Here is a 9,436-nt window from a genome sequence, read left to right on the forward strand (position 1 = left end):
CAGTGATTCTAGTGCACACACAGCATGCTAATATGTGGTTATAAGACATAGCTGAGTTAGCCTAAACAAGCTAATGCTTGCCTTTCTGAATACAATTACAGGAACATTTCAGGTTATGAACGTTTTGGCAAAACTCATCAATTTCGGTGTGTAGATCTGGATGACTGTGTAAATAAGTTTGAGGTGCTTCCTCCTCTGTGACACCGTTTGCATACTGATCCCTGATCATCTGATTCAACTCCCAATGCCATGGTTTTTATTCCTTTCGGTACCATATAAAACAAGTACCGAATACAGAATGACAGAAGTTACAGAAGTACAGAATTTGGGTATCAATTTGGTACCATATCGGTTCTCATGCCATCCCTATATACAGCCCCAAAAAATGGTTCTTATGGATAAAGATCAATTAAAGAAACCTTATATTTTACATAATATAGAATTCTTTTCTGCTTGGAGTGCAGTATTTCATCTAACTTATATAACACATGATCCCAAGTCACAGTTATTGCCAGCAGTAACAAAATCTCTGTTAATTTGATAGGAGCTAAAGCTCGCCCAGGCTTTTAGTCAATAGACGACCACATTTCTGTTTATATGTAGGAGATATTAGATTATGATTTGAATTTGATAAGAAGTGATTGTTGAGCATGTAGTTCTGCATTGTGAAGAAAGTAGAGAGAGTGGTAGAGAGGGAGAATGGTTGAGAGAAAGAGAGAGAGACTTTGACTTTACACCTCCTTATTAAATCAGTATCGGAAAAACAGATTTATTATTTCTTGTATTGAGAGAGAGAGAGAGAGAGAATAAGAAAGAGACAAAGACAGAGAAAGAGAGAGCAAATATGTGAGAGACAAGAAATGAGAGAGAGAGAGAGAGAGAGAGAAAGAGCAAAAATATGACAGAGAATAAGAGAGAGAGAGAGAGAGAGAGAGTCAGAGAGAGTACAATTGCGAGAGAGGGAATGAGAGAGAGAGACAGACAGAATGAGAGAGTGTAAGAGAGAGAGAGAGGGAGAGAGAAAGAGAGAGACGGGGAGAGAGAGAAGGCGAGAGAGAGCGAGCAAAAGTGTGAGAGAGGGAATGAGAGAGAGAGCGAGACAGAGATAGAGAGACATCATTGCTCACACTGAGCCTGGCACCCAAAACAAAGAGCTTCTTGTCTTTGCACACTCAATGAGAGGGGACAGCACAATACACACACACACACACACACAAACATACAAGCACAATTAGAAGCATCAATCCTTTTTTTCTTCCTTTTCCTTTTCTATTTTAATGCCATTTTATTACTCCACACAGACCCAGTTTGCTCAGTTAGCGGCCACACTGCAGGCTGCTAAACTGTACACACACAGAGTTTCAAAGGACAACGTCTACCGCATATGTTATGGAAACCCTAATGATATACTGTGCAGATACTGTAACTTTATACAACTGTAACACTTTACCCTTTGTCACATTATATAAAAACGGTACAAATATAAAAGAGACTTTGGTAGTTCCTGAACTGCAGCCCAAATGCTCTGTAGTTAACTTTAGAGACCCCAAAGGGCAGCACTTTCCACAGAAAAAGAATCAGTCAGCTGGGAGTCGCACAGACAGGAAGTTCAGTTCCTTTGGGAAAGTGAAGACAAGATCAGATCATTCACGTCTGAAAATATATTTCATGAATATGTTCATCACTACAGAAACAGAAGCCTTCAGAGAACAGATGTGGTCACTAATCTTAACCTAATCTTAACCAATGGATTAGCATGCATTAAGTAAAAGTAGACTCATGGCTTCACTTTCAGCATTCAGCTGCGGCAGTGTTTTCTTTGGCATGTGCTCCTGGTGCACAAGAAAGAAAGCAAGATAGAGAAGATGGTAGCCGGCCCCCCTGAACCTACTTTACTGTTGCCTGGCAACATGTACCTTAAGCCCCAGACCCAGCTGTGGAGAGTTATGCTACGTCCACGAGGCTTAAGATTTGTGTATTTTTAATCATTGCAGTGCACATCAGCACTAAACAAATAACAGTCTGTGTTTATCCATGGCATAATGGCATGTACTCTGAGAAACCTGTCCTTCTTCATATGATATGGATGGCCAAGTACCTGAGGGTTAACTCCTGTGTCTTCAGCCTTTACCCAGGAACAGCTCAAGCTGAAAATGGATTGTGTAGCCAGCACTCGATGTGACTTGCTAGCAGTCACACAGCATTGTCACATCCTGTCACACCTCTCTTTCCTTTATTTACAACCACTTACCTTAAGGTTTACACAAAGGGGCCTACAAGGAATGAGTTGCCCAGCTGTTAAGGTGAGATATCTGATATTATGTCCCCAAAGGAACTTGAAACCAGAGCCCAGCACAGTTTCAGGTATTCTCTAATTGATAGGGATTGATAATTAGCCAGTTGATAGCTAGATTCAGAGCTAGATTTCCTACTGGGGCAGGGAACGCCTGAAACTATGCAGGGCACTGGGTTCCCTGGTACCTTGGTACCTTGGTTGGTACCTTACTGCACTGTTTTTCACAAAATGCCATGAATAAAGTTCAGAGAGAGATCACGTCTAAAGCTTCTCTGTCCTAACTGTACGCCTTTATATGTTTCTTTCCAAATCATGCTTCTGTTCTGAGGTTTCCGTGCACCCAACCACCCACATGTCTTCTCTTTGCTCCTCACTGATCCCTTCCCTCAGGGGAGTTTGGCCTTCCAAAGCATGGAGAAGTCCAAAAATGGTCTCACGTTTGCAGACAGAGATGCATGCCAGTAAGGAATGAAGCAATTTTCAGTAAACAATGTCCACCTTTCAAGGTGTACATCCCAAGAGCCTAACTCTTCAGACTATAATAATCAGAATTAGAGAATGGAGATGGCCACAAAACAGCCATGTGACACATTCAGAGATAAATGGATGATCTCACTGTGGTGAGGACACAGGAGTACTCAGTTCTCTGCATTCATTTGGTACACAATGCAGAATCAGTCTCCTTTGTGGCATACAGAGAACGGAAGGTGGTGTGGTGTAAAACCGCCCTCACAGGAAGCTGAAGGTAAGGACGGGAAATGATAAAATGTTAGATTAAAAGGGGAAGGAGCTTTCAAGTCTGGTCCTGCTCCCAAATGATTCCCAAATGATAATTGATTCATCAGTTGAATCAGTTGGACATTTTTGGTTTCTGAAGTTTGGTAGTGGAGCTATGAGGCTAAAACACTTGCAGTCATGCTGGATGTTTTTGAGGAATCTATCTCTTCTTTTTGGTGGATGGTCATGATGGCTTAATATATAACACTGTTCATCAAGTGAAATATGCGGACAGGAAAAATTCAACCACTCTTAAAGATCTACTTCATGTAGCTCATTTTAATAAAAAGTCATGAAATTATATGAAACTATGAGAGAATGACCATATTTTGGTTTTCAAAACAGAGGACCTTGGGGACACACAGGCATCCATCATGGTTTGGAGGCTGGAGCTAGGGGGGGTTAAGTTGGCCTAAATTGAAGGACTGTGGTAGTGTAGTATGTATGAGGGTAGGAGGGAGTTAAATATGAAAATCTTGCAACTTTGTTACTGAAAATGAATACATAAACATTTACTCACTTACCAAACTTATAGCCTTTATAGCCTATATTACTAAATCATTTCATTTTGAAGTTGAGTGTCTCACAAGTAAAATAATAAATTTCACTTTTACCACCTTTCACATTACTTATTTATTTTCATGCCAATGTAAAAATATTAACAAATACATTGAAAAAATTTAAAAGTCAGATAAGGTTAAACAGATTTCTGTTCATTTATATTTGCATTCAAACATTTTTAGGTTGTAGCCAGTCGGCTGTGATTGGAAACAGTTTGACCAATGGCTGTATGTAGGTGTAGGTACATGTAGACCAATAGTTGCAGTGAAGAGACAGGACTTAAGCAGTTTGACCAAAGGCTGCATCTAGATGTAGGTATACATAGACCAGTAGTTGCAGTGAGAAGGCGGGACCGTATAAATACGAACAAAGAATGTGCAGCGACTGTAGAAACAAACTAAGGTAACATCAACGTGAAATACAGGGCATCTGGTCACCCTCACTATGAGGAAGTATCAGTAGTGTGAGCTACCTGATGAGAACCTACAAAATATATATATATATTTTTCAGTGACCAATTCAAAAACCAATTGCTTTGACTTCCAGCGTTTAATAGATTCACCAAAACGAGTACAAAACTAAATAAGCAAAATCATTCCTTTAGGATCCCCATATTATTGCAGAAGAAGCCTAGAGTTCGAGGGGTTAATCATAATGAGACAAAACTGTAAGTGTTTACTGATCATTATGTAGCATCAGATAGGAATAAAGGGATTTACAGTTTCATTCAAGGACACTTAGGGCTTATGCTGGGATTGTCCCTGTAGACTTCATCTTACAGTAACCTGACCTGTTGAAGTACAGAAGAAAGTATAATGTTTGGATCTGCAGAATATTACAGACTGTAGATGACGAAGACTATAGATGAATATAAGGAGAATGAAAAGGTTGTGGTAAAATGAAGTTTGTGAGATGATAAGTTCTCAATGCATGAGAATGGTCAGGATCTAAACAAGGGTCATTTTCCCTGCCCTATAGAAGGCCAAAGACCAGATCGGCATCAATATCTGCCTCTTGTTGATGGTGGTCTGGTCTGAGGAACCATCCGATTGCAAGACAGTGTGTAGGGATGTTGGGGCTTAGGAGATAAGCTGGAGTGATGCCAGATATTGCTTTGAATGTGAGGAGTATCAGGACTTTATACTTAGATTTAATTAAGTGAGAAATGGGAAACAATGAAGAGTGGGTATGAATAGAGAGTCTAGTAGCTGGTTATTCGATTGAGAGTTTTACCAGAAATGCCAAAGAAGATGGAGTTAAAGTAGTCTAAAAGTGTGAGGTTTCAATAAATAGGCCTCAGCATTCTTCATACCCATCATCTTATACACTTTTGCCATTTTTACACAAATGTCCCACATCATCCAAGTCAGTTAATACTGTATTCCAATTCCCCAAAGCTGTTGTTATTGCTCACAAAAATATATTTATTTATTTATTTATTTATATTCTCTTTTAGTAGTTGGCTCCCAGTACTGATCAGACACACAGTACATTAGGATTTATTTCACCTCTGAGGAAGCAGAAAATATACAAAACCTCAACTAACACAGGCAGACGTTACACACGAGCTCATCGAGGCACTATGGTGGGCTATTAGACGGATATATTAGGCTGTTATTGTCTGCCTGTGTGACTCCAGATCAATAATTCATATGTAAGTAGCCCATGGGGTATAAGATGACACAGTATGTCACTCTTTTTAAATCAAGGAAGATCCAGTGACAGACTTTATAGGACAGAAAATCAAGCAGAAACTTGGGTAGACGTTTGTCTTGTGCTAAAATTCCACAACAAACTCACTAGACCCGAATTCACTGTACATTAATGGGGGCAGTGTAGAAAGGGTCCCTGTTTTCAGGTTCCTGGATGTTCACAGCGCTGACTTCACTACAATAATCAAGAGGGCACAGAAGTGACTCTACTACCTAAGGAAAGGCAACCTGCAGGAGAAGCTGCTGGTGTCCTACTATCACTGCTACATTGAATGTGTGCGGACACACTGCATCTTGCATGGTGTGTGTCAGCTCCAATTTCTGTGTATTTACATGCAAATCAGCAAACTCTAATATGGTCTTCCTCTTTTTATGGTTTACTGGAAGTTCACCGCTTGTGGAAAACCAAGATCTCCGGACCTTTTGTGACTGTTGACATTGACACAGGCATGACACAGGCATGTCCCTACCTCCTGGAGGGTGTCCATAAAGCTTTTCCACACCAGGGAAAGGATTCTTCTACCACCCACCACTGATGTTTTTCATGGTCTTCTATAACCTCTGCACTCATAGGTGCTTTGTTTGTTCTTTTTTAAAGAATGCATGAAGTACACTCTTAAAATTAAAGGTGCTACAAATGATGCCACAGAAGAACCACTTTTGGTTCCATAAAGAACCATGTTTGTCAACGCACTTACTGTTTTTGATCTTTCTAATGGGTTTCTTCTTTTAGCTTACAGATGGCTTGCTTCACTGGCAGTGACAGATTATTGGACTTGTAAATGACACACTTGAAATGAACGCTAAAATATAACGATACTTTTGAGCCCCTACAAAAAGTGGGGCTATGTAAATAATCTAAATTTAAAAAGCAAGTTAATATGAATTGAATTTTATTTCAAGAACATACTGTTCCTTATTTCAGTATGTTGTAATAATAAAAATGGACATTTAAAATAAAGGGCATCGAATTATGCAAGTTGACAGACTATTTAATAGACAATAGGCTGGTTATTAAATCACATAAATAAGGCTGGATAGCTTAGGCATAAATACTTTCAAATAATACTCACGCTGCACACTTCATAGTCTCATATCTTCATAGTCATTATGTCATTTCAAATCTACTGTGCTGGACTACACAGCCAAAACAACAAAGACAACGCTGCCACTATTAAATTCCTCGAAGACGGCACCATATGTTTCTGCAGCTCGAGGAAGTGTTAATTGTTATGATACCACTTCTGCCACCTCAGCCGGTCCTGTCAGGTTTACTTTTTCTCACCATATTTGATCTAATCTTACTCCTCTATGTGAGGCAGGCACTCTCCAAATAAAGGAAGAAACAAGCTCCTTCCATTCAGCAGCTCATCACATTTTTACTTACAAAGGTGAGCAGACGTAGGAAAAATTCAAATCTCCAGAGTGTCTTAAGCCCTAAAATGGTTGTATATGGAACAAGTCATCTGAGGAGTGGAGTGGAGAGAGCACAGGTGTTACACAAGATATAATATTCAACTATATATCCATGGGTTTGTAGTCAACGTTTCTTCTTGAATCAGAGGTATTAAAGGTGCCCTAGAATGGAAATAGTTATCATAGCATGGTTGAATAATGAGAGTTCAGTACATGGACATGATGCACCGTGAATATCATCCGCCATCACTGAAAAAGAGATGTAAGACTGGCTCATTCTAAACCCCCAAAACAGTTATGTTACAGTCTTGACTCACTTTGTCCCTTTGTCCCGGAGTGGTCAAACTCAACGGATACTTTAGGTTTTTGGTACTGGAGAAAAGCACATCACTACCAGACTCTGGTAGTTATCAGAAGCTTGGGAGGTAAGTGGGTATTTATGCTAGGTTAAAGCTAATACATGAGAGACCATTACCTTCTCTTCTCTCCAACTTCCACTTCCTTTAAAAAACAAACTGGACTACCTCCGCTGACTACCAAACTGGAGCTAAACGCACATCAGAGGAGGAAAAAGTGTCTGGTGAAGCGAGTGGTTGCTCGTGGGTGCTAGGCTAAAAGCTAACCCAGAAACAAACTCTATAGTCCACTAATAGCATGCTTAGAGACACAGAGACGATAGCAACACTAGCATATATATTATTTTTATTTTATTATTTTTTTGCAAGGAAAAACATTTTTAAAAAATTCATTATGAGGCAAAATAACAGGGTTGTAAATCTGTAAATCTGAGCATTTTTCACATACTATTAATAAATCAAAGACACAAAAATACTTCATAAATGCATTCTCTGGCACCTTTAATAGGAAGTTCGTCACAGACACTAGTCTTTTGGCACATAAAGGGGTTAATTCCCTTCTAGCTGACACATTACATAGACCACTGTGACCATAGCATGCTCACAGCATTGCATAGCATCCCAGTTTGCCAGGGCTTTTCTATGAGCTTACACAAGCAGCTGTGCACAACTGGAGAATTATATGGGTGCCTTAATCAGTGTGTGCTTTGAGTCTGAGCTCCGTCCAGATTCTCCTATCAACTGAGGCCCGTATGTGGTCCAGAGACTTTTTAAGGGAGCTATTAACTATTGTGTAAGTATTTGGAAATGTATTAACTAAGTCAACAACGAAAGCATCTTCTGATGCTTATTTCAGTGTTTCCCTGGTCAGTCTGATCAGCTCGTTAAGAAGCCAGTTCTAAGGTAAATTGGCTGTATTAGGACAGGAATCCCTAAGATCATTTATTATATTAGATTTATTATAACTGTATGGTAAACCATTTATTCATATTTATGTTGGAATATAATACTTCATTCATCATTATGAATAAATACTTGTTTACATTGTTTGTGACCCTTTTGTAAATCTGACTGCACATATCACTTATAAGTGCACCACAATGTTTATTGCTACCAGAATGTTTTACTGTTGTAAGTAAGGTTAGTTAATGTACCCTTATTGTTCAGCATGACCACAAAGAGTATCCCATAATCACTACAGTTCAGAGTTTGCTTTGCACAGAGTGCACTACAAGATAGTATCACCCTAATGCTGGTGTTATTGCGATTGAGATTAAGGTCTTATTGCCTCTAACTGTTATATCCACCCAAGAGCCAGTCAAATACCGGAGTTATGCCTGGATGTGACGCAGTTATACTGTGGACCCTGCTCGACTGGGACTTCACTGGACTGAATTATATGTTTGTGTTGCACATTTTTATTCATCTGTTTTAAATTTGTATATTCTGTTGCACTGTTGACTGCAATGTTTGCCCCGTGTCTCATCAAAATAGATGTATCCTCATTCTCATTCTCTGATCTTATTGTTACAATATTTTATTATAATATGCGATTATACGATAGACTGCATTGTAATACAATATTAGAAAGTAAATTGTGGATCATCTGAAATGAAGAGAAATCAGAACACCCCAAGTTTTGTGTTTATTTTGTACAATTTTAAAAATAATCTTTACCTCCAGCACTCTGTGAAGGAGAGTTGGAGTCAAACTATTGGATCCTGTGATTTGCATCTTTGCTGGAAACACACTAGTCTCTGGCTTTATGGCTATTGGCTATTTATTTTAACATACATTATTTTAACAACATCATTTTAACTATCTCTGTCTATTTATTTTAACATATATTTGGATGTTCAATCACCAGACTGACAGATAGGCTCTTGTGCACAAACGTGTAAGACCAGGTTTACTATACAATACAACCAAAGGTGGAAATGATGGAAGGGGTAGCCTCCCCCGCTGCAGTGGGCAACAGCCGGAAAATCCAGTGATGCATCTCTGATTGCTGTGACAGGCCCTCCGCATGTGTCAGCCCACCGCAGCATGAGGTGAACTTGTTCTGTTGCACTGCCATCGCTTTGATCTCGGTAATGAATCAATACTGTGAGTTAGTCATCAAAAAACAGCCGGCATCTTATTTCTGGGTTAGGACAGAGTGTTACAATGAACATGTATTAAACCTACTGTGAAAATGTAGGTGAAAAAATCAGCTGCAGAGTCTAAAGGGGATTGTGAGAACTACTGTTAAGTGACAGGGACCTCTGGTGGACTTTCTAGGTACTGTTATGGTTGCAAGCTGAGGCAGATTGTGCAGT

Source organism: Salminus brasiliensis, chromosome 8, assembly GCF_030463535.1.
Source record: "Salminus brasiliensis chromosome 8, fSalBra1.hap2, whole genome shotgun sequence".
In the NCBI taxonomy this organism is placed as follows: domain Eukaryota; kingdom Metazoa; phylum Chordata; class Actinopteri; order Characiformes; family Bryconidae; genus Salminus; species Salminus brasiliensis.